This window comes from Saccopteryx bilineata, chromosome 2 (genome assembly GCF_036850765.1).
Source record: "Saccopteryx bilineata isolate mSacBil1 chromosome 2, mSacBil1_pri_phased_curated, whole genome shotgun sequence".
NCBI classification, from domain to species: domain Eukaryota; kingdom Metazoa; phylum Chordata; class Mammalia; order Chiroptera; family Emballonuridae; genus Saccopteryx; species Saccopteryx bilineata.
The window spans coordinates 90,662,471-90,674,664 of record NC_089491.1 but is presented as its reverse complement, the minus strand read 5'-3'; the positions used below and the strand labels follow the sequence as shown (position 1 = coordinate 90,674,664).

Below are 12,194 nucleotides of genomic sequence, written 5' to 3'. Positions count from 1 at the left end.
CTCAAGATAGGTCCTTCTAATTTTATAACCCATTTTTTTAAATACACAACACTTTTATACCCAACAAGAACACTAACCATATGTTCATGGCGCAAATAAATTAGGGGCACCAAATACATCATTGATAGAGTTTGTTATTTGCTAGTTTAAAATAGATTAACATTCATGGGGGGGAAATGTGGGAATTCTCTTAGACTTCCTTATGATTATGGTGCAGTTCAGTATTCAGTACTTCATGTGTAATGGTCAAAATTCAGTCCCTTTCCTCCTACCTAAAGAGTTAACTAGTAGAATTAGCTGCTACTACTAAAGGTTTATTCATATGTTGATTTGCAGACATCCATTCAAAAACTTCTTATGCTACAGATTTTCTCTGGGATGAGGGATATAGTCATGAACACAACTGATTTTTTAATCAAGAGTGTATGAGGGGCACAAAGAAAACAAGATAGAAGGTGACAGAGGACAATCTGACTTTGGGTGGTGGGTATGCAACATAACTGAACGACAAGATAACCTGGACTTGTTATCTTTGAATATATGTATCCTGATTTATTGATGTCACCCCATTAAAAAAATAAAATTATAAAAAAAAAGAGTGTATGTATGTGTGTGTGCAGGTGTATCTCTCTCTCTCTCTCTCTCTCTCTCTCTCTATATATATATATATATATATATATATATATTCAATATTATTTTGTGTTAGTGCCATGGGTATAACATAGTGGTTAGTCAGTCCTATATTTTACAAAGTGTTCCACCCATTATCTCCAGTACCCACCTGGCACCATACAGAGTTATTAGAATATTATTGACTATAGTTAATATATTCTTCAGATACCCACAGTCTAGTGATAAAACAAGACTAAACAATATACACTATAATATGCATAACAGTGGGGAACTCATACAAGGATCATGGGTATCACAGAGGAAGTAAAGATAAAACTGAGGCTCAGTGGTAGAGCATCAGCCTGGTGTGCGGAAGTCCTGGGTTCGATTCCCGGCCGGGGCACACAGGAGAAGCGCCCATCTGCTTCTCCACCCCTCCCCCTCTGCTTTCTCTCTGTCTCTCTCTTCTTCTCCCGCAGCCAAGGCTCCATTGGAGCAAAGTTGGCCGGGGCACTGAGGATGGCTCTATGGCCTCTGCCTCAGGCGCTAGAATGGCTCTGGTTGCAACAAAGCAATGCCCCAGATGGGTGTAGCATAGCCCCCTGGTGGGCATGCTGGGTGGATCCCGGTGGGGCACATGCAGGGAGTCTGTCTGATTGCCTCCCTGTTTCCAACTTCAGAAAAATACAAAAAAAAAAAAAACCCAAAACAAAACAAAACAAAAAACTGTCTGGAAGAAAGGATATGAATGGGTTATTTTTAAGGAATCTTAAACTAGGTGACATTTGAGCAGTATTTTTGGAGATCAAAAAGAGTTGAAAATGAAGAATGAAATAGCAGTTTCCACTTTTTCAGGAAACTAATAACCATTTGCTACATAATTAAGAAAACTTTTTTTTTTACCTTATGAAATCAACAGCCCCCAATAATTATGTAATATATGCATTTCTATATTATCAAACTGATCTGATGATCATTTTAGACCAACATCACATTTTAGATATAATTATTACTGACATAAAGCAGAAATAAAATATCTTAAAGTGACCTGCTTTTATCTTATTCATTTATTTAACCATAACACTACATTTAACATAAAAGATGTTCTATAAAAATTAACTATAAATAATTAGATAACTAAGTAAAATGTATACTTACCTTATACTTAATATATCTTGAATTACCATTAATATAATTATTGAATTTAAGGTTTGGAAGGGATATAAACTGATTTTGTGATTGATTTTCTTTATTTTGGGTAAAGAAGAACCGGCTAACAGTCATTTTGCCAAGAAATAAACAGTGGAACTTAATCATATCTTTCTCTTTTCTTCTTTTCTTCTTTATATTTTTTTCCATAATGCCTAACCTTGGTTCTTATATTTAATATGATTTATGATTATACATACATAAATATTAATAAATATGATTCCACAATAAAATAATAAAGAATGCTTTTCAAAATATAAAGTTACTGCTTTACAATTTATCATTTTATGTTAATGAAGGAAGATTTCACCAGACTCAAATGCAATAGACATAGTAGCCTGTAATAGTAGAAATGATTTTCCCTTTACAAAATATTTTCCACTAAACTGCTATACTTAGAAAAGCTAACTAAAGGAAGAGGTGGCTCTACACAGAGCAAATTATAAGTGTGGTCTGTAGAACAACCCATCAACGTCCCCTGAGCAGATGCCTGACCTATCCTGTGCTCACTTAAGAATAACTTTTTAGAATGAGTGCTGAGAATTAGAATCTTTACAGAACCATGGGCATGGATCTTTCCTATGAAATCTTCGTATAATTTAATTTTCTTTGTGTAAACAATATGTAAATGTGTCCAATTTCTAGTTATGTACTGTGTCACTTGGTGAAGTCCTCATAAACTCAACCAGGGAACTATTCAAAGCCATGCAAAGAATCTTGGCAAAATTATCTCTAGTCTGTTCTTATTCAAGTGTATTAATTCTTTCTTCAATTTTCTTAGTACTTTAACTCCTCTTGACATCAAATTTTTTATTTTACATTCCTATTTGAGAACAGTGAGCTATTTACCATACATAATAAAGTCATTAAATGGATAGAAATGAGAATAATGGTTTTCTAGAGCCTTCTACTATTTTTTTCCTTTTATCTCATCCAAAAATAAAGTGTTCTACTACCAAATCCTTGCTCATGATTTCTTCCAAGTGAAAATATAAAGAAGTGCTAGGTTCTCAAAAATTTTATAGCCCATCAGTAAATTAATCTGAGTATTTATTCTCCTTCACTATACTTTGATATCTCTTTTTATCTATTTATGCACTTTGCTACTTGGGAAAGAAAAAAGAAGCTGGAAAGGGGAAAGAAAATATATGAAAAATATAAATGCTGAAAATCTCTGCATGTTGGTCATTCTGTACTTGTTAACTCAGTCCTGGAATATCTTATCTAAAATCAACATTTAGAGGCAAGCCATAGGATTACAGCTATAGTTATTTATTATCTTATATGGTGCTGAACTCTAAAATCGGTGAGTCAGATATTGGTTCACTGTCATTGGTGAACCAACACCAAGTCTTGAAGATGTCAATGACGACTACATGTAACATCTTGTGAGCTCCATGATCATGATAGTTAGCTAGAAGAGATTATAATCTTTTCTTTATATTTTGAAAATTTTCTCACTAATAATGAAGTACAATGGAGAGGAAAGGTTTGGTATCATTTCAGAAAATTTGTGTTTTTCTCCATCATGTTTGTAATCACTGAAATGGGCTAGCATCTCACTTTTGGATGGTCCTCTTTCTCTAACATTCTTCCTTGCTTGGGATGAATAATGTGAAAGTAAAAGCATATCTTTACCAAGTATGTAATTTTGTGGATGCATCTTTGCTATCCCCTCAACTAATATTCTTTGCCTCCCAAAAATCTTACATAAATAATTTTATGCAAAACAACCCTGTGGGAACATACTAACATTTTTCTCTTCCATTATTGATAACTTATTTCTTAGTACTGAGTTTACACCTCAATCTCTAATTCATCTTTCCAGACCAATTCCAAATTCTGAGTCTGTTTTACTATGTGCTACACTGCACTATAATTATCTTATTATATTTACGTCTCTTTCTGTGAGACTGGAAACTCCTTCAGAACAGAGTGGGAAACTCATTAATCTACATAAACAAAGCCTAGGATCCTGTGGGCTTTAATAGCATTGTCTCTTAATGGAATTTGACTGAACTTCACTGAACTACAACTACTCTTAGTCAAGGTTAGTTTAGCTTACCCTGTTAACTTGAAATTTCCTTTTCTTCCAATTCTACATTCTAAAATATGAGGGACATTTTTTTCCATGCCATAGTCCTTCACAGACTTATCATTTTCACAACTGACTTCATTTAATCATTTCTTATCAGTGCGTAATTGAAAGAATATGTTCATCTGAACCTGTACTATATTGCAAGAAAGTTTTTCACAAGCGACGATTACTACTCCACTAGTCCAGAGTCACAGTTGTGACACACATTTATGTGCTTGATACCTGCAGCAAATTGTGTACTTGAAAAAGGCTGTGAGGGCATATCAATACATGTGTATGTCCACGTATTTTACACACAGAATTGAATACATTCATCTAAGTCCTTATCTCTGAAGGTATAGTAAGAAAATATGTTTGTTTTATTTAAAAATACAAAGGACTTTATGTAATACTAAATGCCTTTATCTTAACATTCAGAACTTACATATAATCTAATAAAAGCAGCTTCCTAGTGCAGCACCCTGGACAAAACCACTCCACTGTTCACTGCTTTCCAGACAGGTTCTGACATTTTCTACAATACTTACAGTGAAGAGATAGCATGTCAAAATTTTTTCTTGATAGTCATGTTGAGCGTTTCTCCACTGGGATTTGGAACTGCAGATGCTGGGATAGAAAGCTTCCACTTAACTGTAATTCATCAGGAGCACTTTGTAATTGTGAATCTCTCTATCCCTTTAGAAAGAATTAATGTTTCACAAAAGGTAATATCTCTTGAAGAAAATTTAATTTAAAAATCTGTTTTACATGAGAATGAGTTGATGACACACTTTAGTAAATGGTAGATGTTCAAAATATTCTGAGAAATAGGTGGTGTGTGTGTAGGATGTGTGAGTGTATAAATATTTTAAATTCAAGAACAACCACAAAGAAACCGTAGCAATTCTGTTCTTTTCCGGGAATGCTATACATTATAATGAAAGCTTCTGCCCAATTTATTAATCTAGCACCTTTAGTTAAAGTGGATAATGATGAAGTATATTTATATAACCAAAATATTTAATTTTACTAAAAGAATATACTTTTATTGTTTTACTGTGTGGATATAGAAGCCGGATTGCTTGTATATCTGATGTAGCTGCTCCTGTCATGAGATTGATGTGATAAGTATTTTGCCAAAGATTTTAATAAAGCTACTGGGTAACATGAAAATGCTCAATACTTAAAATCACTTTTTCAGAAAGTGAAAACTGTACAAATAAATAAAACTGACTTTGTTAAGACTTTATTGTAACAGAGTATTTTATATTCTTTAAATATTAAAACTTGAATAATGTTATTTTTTTTCTTTTTCCTTTTACAGAGTCAGAGAGAAGGATAGATAAGGACAGACAGACAGGAACGGAGAAAGATGAGAGGCATCAATCATCAGTTTTTTGTTGTGATACCTTAGTTGTTCATTGATTGCTTTCTCATATGTGCCTTGACCATGAGGCTACAGCAGACTGAGTAACCCCTTGCTCGAGTCAGCAACCTTGGGTCTAAGCTGGTGAGCTTTTGCTCAAACCAGATGAGCCCGCGCTCAAGCTGGCGACCTCGGGGTTTCAAAGCTGGGTCTTCCGCATCCCAGTCCGATGCTCTAGCCACTGCACCACCACCTGGTCAGGCTGAATAAAGTCTTAAACTACTGTTGATCTTTCTGAATGTAATAGAAATTAAAACTACAATTCTTTTAAATACAGCAAAAAAAGATAAATTTTGTTCATATATTTATGTAACAATTATTTTAGCACCTACTGTGTTCCAGCCACTATAGAGCAATGAGTAAGACAGATATAATTATGACTTTCATAAACTTATTATCCAATCTCTTTTTCTGTAAAGGGCCAAATAGACCAAAAAGAAAAAAGAAAAAAAAAGAATTTGATGAAGAGATTAGAGAAAATGATGCAGGTATAGCACAGCTTACTTCAGCTAAGATTGTGAGTTTATTTAAGGAGATAGGTTTAATTTGGGACCTGATGAATGAGCACCTGGGCAATATCTCAGGGAGACAGACAGCATATTGAGACCCTGAATTCGTGGAAAGCTTGGGAGAGCGTTAGTGTGACAGGGGCTGGGTGGGCTCCAGTAGAACATACCATGAAATAAGGTAGCCGACGGTGCCAGGTCCACTTTGTTCTGGGCACTGCCAGCCGTGTTAAAGATGTCAGGGTTTATCGTCAACGTACTGGAATGCTGCCAAAGGTATAGGAAAGACATTTTTTTTAATTTTTTCTAATTAGACTACTAATTTAACTTTAGTTTTTATTTTAAGTGAATTTATTGATGTGACACTGGTTAACATAATTATATGGGTTTTAGGTGCCCAATTCTATAACATATTAGCTGTATGTTGTGCTCATGACTCCAAGTCAAATCTTTGTCCATTAGCATTTATCCCCCTTACCCTCCTTCACCTCCTCCCTGTAATCACCACACTTTTGTCTGTGTCCATGTAGATTTTTGTTTGTCTTTTTTTGCTCAATCTTTCCACCCTCCCTCACCCAGTTCCTCACCACCCACTGCCTGATTGTCTAAACATCCAAATTTCATTTTAAATATGGGGTAAGAAAAAGTAGGTTTACAGTTGTTCTTGTGGAAAATATATAGTGATTAATAAATAATAACACAAGAATAAACTTTCATGTACTCACAACTGTAAACCTACTTTTGCCCATACCTGTACATCAACCTGTCTTCAGAAAAGTTTTTGATATGTCAAAAAAAGAAACAGACAAGCTGGAGGCTCAACAAAAAAAAGAGATAGCATATAAATTGACTTATATTCTAAATGTATTTTGAAAATTTTGCTATAGTGAGGGATTATCAGGCATAACAATATTTTTTTATCTGCTCCATGTTTCTTCTGTTATAGTCCAGTTACAGTATTGTCACACTCTGTTGTCACTTAATTGTATTACTAATGACTAAACTCCTACACCATTAAATAATTTCCAACAGAATTAGATTTTAGAGACAATATTTCACTGTTTCACTGTTTAGACATACTATATATTTACTTAGTCTTTTATTCTTTTTATTTTATTTTTTTATCAAGAGAGAGAGAGAGAGGGAAGGAGAGCGATAGACAGTGACAGACAGACAGGAAGGGAGAGAGATGAAAAGCATCAATTTGTAGTTGCAACACTTTAGTTGTTCATTGGTTGCTTTCTCATAAGTGCCTAAAATGGAGGTAGGTGGGTCTCCAGCTGAGCCAGTGATCCCTTGCTCAAGTCAGTGACCTTGGGCTCAAGCCAGCGACCTTGGCCTTCACCAGCAACCTATAGGCTCAAGCCAGTGACCATGAGGTCATGTCTGTGATCTCATGTTCAAGCCAGCAACCCCTCACTCAAGCTTGTGAGCCTGTACTTGGGCGGGATGAACCCACGCTCAAACCAGCAACCCTGAGGTTTCAAACCTGGATTTTCAGCATCCCAGGCCAATTTTCTATCCACTGACTGTGCCACCTCCTTGTCTGGAAGCCCCCTTATTTTTTTAACTCTAGGGTTGTTTCCAATGCTCTGCTATAATAAATAATTTTAATAGTTTTCTACTCACAAAATTTTAATGCAGATACTTAATGATTTCTTGATGTTATTTTTTTTAATTTTTTTAAATTTTTATTTTATTCATTTTTAGAGAGGAAAGAGAGAGACAGACAGAAAGGGAGAGAGAGGAGAGAGAGAAGGGGGGAGGAGCTGGAAGCATCAACTCCCATATGTGCCTTGACCAGGCAAGCCCAGGGTTTCGAACCGGCAACCTCAGCATTTCCAGGTCTACGCTTTATCCACTGCGCCACCACAGGTCAGGCTCTTGATGTTATTGATGCAAAACCATTACTTTTCCAAAGACAAATATTCATTATTTCTGTGGCAAAAACACAGAACTGTGAAGCTGAGTGGATTTAGGCAATGGAACAGTCAGGGTTCACTCATTAGTAAGTAAATGACTCATTGCCACACTTCATTCAGTTGTGCCCCAACCATCTCTGCCTCTACTCCTGGTAGAAGATGATTCAGATTCAGCAATCTAATAGATTATTGCAAACCAGGGTAGGGGCTTCCAGGATTTTAAGAAAATAGTTATAACTGAAATACTAAATCTATAATTGCTAAGGTGCACTTTCTCTAATTTCTTTATTCTTCACCAGCTCATGGTTTGGAAAACCATTACCAAATATCAGCCCATTCATTTCTGCAATGGATGTTAGTGTCCTCCCAAACTTTATATTTTGGAACCCTAATTCCTATGTTTTGGTATTTGAAGGTAGGACTTTTGGGGAGGTAATTGGTCATGATTGGTAGAGCCTTTGTAAATGGGATTGGTTCTTTTATAAAAAGAGGCCACGGAGTCAGCTGGCTTCATGTGAGGACACAGCAGGAAGATTGCTCTCTGTAAACCCGATGAGGTCACTCACTAAGAACCTGACCATGCCCACACTCTGATCTTGTATATTCAGCCTTCAGAACAGTGAGAAATAAATGTTCGGTCTGAAAGCCATTCAATCTATGGGAAGTTGTTACAGCAGCCTGAACTGAGACACTTGCCTTCTTTTTTCTTTTGCAGCAGATTTTAAAAGCTAAAAAGCACATGGTGAGGGAAAGCATTTTGAAACCTCCATTTGCCTATATCTGTTTTTGTTGAAATAAATACACACATACCCACACAATGTTTCAGTTCATCAATAGTTTTATGAGTTTCTAACTGCTTCAAGAGCTGGATCAGAATAAACAAGGGTGAATTAGACTGCAATGTGGGCCTTGGAAATAAATGAAATTTTGAAACACCAGGGTCAATCCCTGCCCCCCCCCCCCCAGAACATTAACAAAGCATAGTTTTGAAAGTCTTATTGTATTTAATTGTGAGAGCTAAAAACTTAGACTAGGAAGCCCTGGGTTAGAAAGCTTATGGTGTTTGTCCCGTTCACTTGTAAAATATATTCTATAAAAAAGACAAGCTGCTGTTCTACTAATGTAACACTTGGATTCAGTGCTAATGTATGTCTTGGAGGAGGAAGATTTGTGATTCACTTTATTAAGAAACACTTTTAATATTAAAATTAAATAATAATGATTAAATTAATATTTATTTAAATATTAGTACCCTTTATATATATACATATATATATTTTTTTAAGTGAGAGGAGGGCAGATAGAAAGAAAGACTCTTGTATGTGCCCTAACAGGGATCCATTCTGTAACCTCCATCTGGGAGCCACTGGCTGCAGGAGCAGAAAAGTGAAAGAAGGGGAGAGGGAGGGGAAGAAAAGCAAATGATCACTTCTCATGTGTTCCCTGACCTGAGATTGAATCCAGGATGTCCACAAGCCAGGCCAATGTTCTATCCACTGAGCCAACTGGCTAGACCCAAAAGTTTATATTTTTAAAACCACTTTTCAAAACACCAGTCCTTTTGATCATCTTAATAATCAACAGTAGTGGTATAATACTGACTTTAAATGAATCTTAAAATGAAGTATCAATTTATAACACAGACATAAGCTTAGCCTCTGTATAAAATGTAAGATAAATAAGAAGGCACAACCTAAGCTCCATCTGTAGAGCACATGATACTATAAACCTACCTACATTCATGCCTCTAGTCTTCACATTAGGAAAACTGTTTATGCCTAATAGAGTTCTCTTTTCATTACTCTTTAATCACTTTGTCATGTAGTGCATATGCATTCTATGGGAAGAAAAGCAGATAACATAGAATATGAATTAAGACCTAGCTGTGAAAACTTGGAGAAGTTATTCTAAGCATAAAAGAAGGCTTAAATTGTAAACCCTAACATATCTAAAATTAAATTATTCTATTTGTCATTTTGAGAAAAAGATAAAAGTGAATTAAGAGTTTATTTGGCCTAGTAGTAGAGTATCTACCCGGCGTGTGGAAGTCCTGGGTTTGATTCCCCATCAGGGCACACAGGAGAAGTGCCCATCTGCTTCTCCACCCTTCTCCCTCTCTTTCCTCTCTGTCTCTCTCTTCCCCTCCTGCAGCCAAGGCTCCATGGGAGCAAAGTTGGCCTTGGTGCTGAGAATCACTCCATGGTCTCTGCCTTAGGTGGTAGAATGGTTCAAACTACAACTGAGCAAGCAATGCCCCAGAGTGGCCGAGCATCACCCCCTGGTGGGCATGCTGGGTGGATCCAGTTGGGTGCATGTGGGAATCTGTCTTTCTGTCTGCCACCTCCTCCCCCCCTGCTTCTCACTTTGGGGGAAAAAAAGAGTTTATTAGGCCTGACCAGTAGTGAAACAGTAGATAGAGTATCAACCTGGGATACCTACGTACCAAGTTCAAAACCCCAAGGTTGCCAGCTTGGGTGTAAGCTTATCTGGCTTGAACATGGGCTTACCACCTTGAGTGTGTAGTCTCTAGCTTGAGCATGGGATCATAGACATGACCTCATGGCTGCTGGCTTAAAGCCCAAAGTCTCTGGCTTCAGCAAATGATCACTGGCTCAGTTGCAACGTCCTGGTCAAGGCATGTATGAGCAGCAACTATGAGTTAATGCTTCTAACTTCTCTCTCTTCCTATCAGTCTGTCAGTCTGTCTTTCTAAAACATACAAACAGGCCTGACCTATGGTGTTGCAGTGGATAAAGCGTCGACCTGGAAATGCTGAGGTCACCGGTTTGAAACCCTGGGCTTGCCTGGTCAAGGCACATATGGGAGTTAATGCTTCTAGCTCCTCCCCCCTTTTCTCTCTCTGTCTCTCCTCTCTCTCTCTCTCTCCCCTCTCTAAAATGAATAAATAAATAAAAAAAATTAAAACATACAAACAATTAAATAAACAAATAAAAGTATATTAGGAAACATATGTTTAAATAAAAATTCAAATTTTTTCAGGTATATCATTGTTATTAGTGTTATTTCCTATTTTTGCCTGTAACCAAGATGTTGGTTTAATTTCCTTTTCAGACTGTTAGTTTGTCTATGGAAATAAACCTGATTTTTGCATGTTGACATTTTATCATGCTATTTTTCTGAATTCACATTTTTATTCTAACAGTTATCTTTGTGTGTGTGGAGTCTTTTGGTTTTCTACATAATAATATCATATTATCCATGACTAGAGATGATTTTACATCTTCCTTTACAATTTAGATTTTAAAATTTTCTTTTCTTGCCTAATTGCTGTGGCTCAGGCTTCAGTGCTATGTTGAATAGAAATGATAATAGTGGGTATTTTGCCTTGTTCCTGATCTTAGAGAAAAAGCTTTTAGTCTGTCACCATTGAGTATGAGTTTTTCTGTGGGTTTTTTATATATAATTTTTATTCTGTTAAAGTAATTTCATTTGTTTTTACTGTGTTGAGTAATTTTATCATGAAAGGGTATTAATTTTGTCAAACATTTTTTTTTTCTGCATCAATTGAGATAATACATTTGTTTTTTCTTTATTCCTCATGTGATCTGGTATTTTAATAAATTCTTATATGTTGTTCTGTTCCTGAATTCCAGGCTTAAATCCTACTTGGATGTGGTAAATAATCTTTTTAATATGCTGCTGAATTTAGTTTGTTTGAAGATTTTGCATCAAGGTTTATAAAGGACATTAGTCCATAGTTTTATTTTCTTATAGTATCTTTGGGTCTGATATCAGGGTATGATTGGATTCATAGAATGAGTTGGAAACTCTTCTCTTGTTCTACATTTTTGGAAAAGTTTGAAAAAGTTGGTGTTAACTATTGTTTAAGTGTATTTGGCCAAATTTACCAGTGCAGCTATTAGGTCCAAAGTTTTGTTTGTTTGTTTTTTTGTCAAAAGTTTTCTGATTATTGATCAAGAAAACAGTTTCTTCTACATCAAACAAATAAAATATTTAGGAATTAACTAAGGTAGACAAAAACTTGTTAAATGGGCCCTGGCCGGTTGGCTCAGCGGTAGAGCGTCGGCCTAGCATGCGGAGGACCCGGGTTCGATTCCCGGCCAGGGCACACAGGAGAAGCGTCCATTTGCTTCTCCACCCCTCCGCCGCGCTTTCCTCTCTGTCTCTCTCGTCCCCTCCCGCAGCCAAGGCTCCATTGGAGCAAAGATGACCCGGGCGCTGGGGATGGCTCTATGGCCTCTGCCCCAGGCGCTAGAGTGGCTCTGGTTGCAACATGGCGACGCCCAGGATGGGCAGAGCATCGCCCCCTGGTGGGCAGAGCATCGCCCCTGGTGGGCGTGCCGGGTGGATCCCGGTCGGGCGCATGCGGGAGTCTTTCTGACTGTCTCTCCCTGTTTCCAGCTTCAGAAAAATGAAAAAAAAAAAAAAAAAAAAACAACTTGTTAAATGAAAACTACAAT

General features: G+C 36.6%; 1 protein-coding gene across 1 annotated transcript in view; it reads left to right on the top strand.

Moving 5' to 3' along the window:
* The window catches only part of LINGO2 (leucine rich repeat and Ig domain containing 2), a 1,440,550-nt gene that overhangs the window by 914,396 nt on the left and 513,960 nt on the right, over positions 1 to 12,194 (top strand). The window lies entirely within an intron of this gene.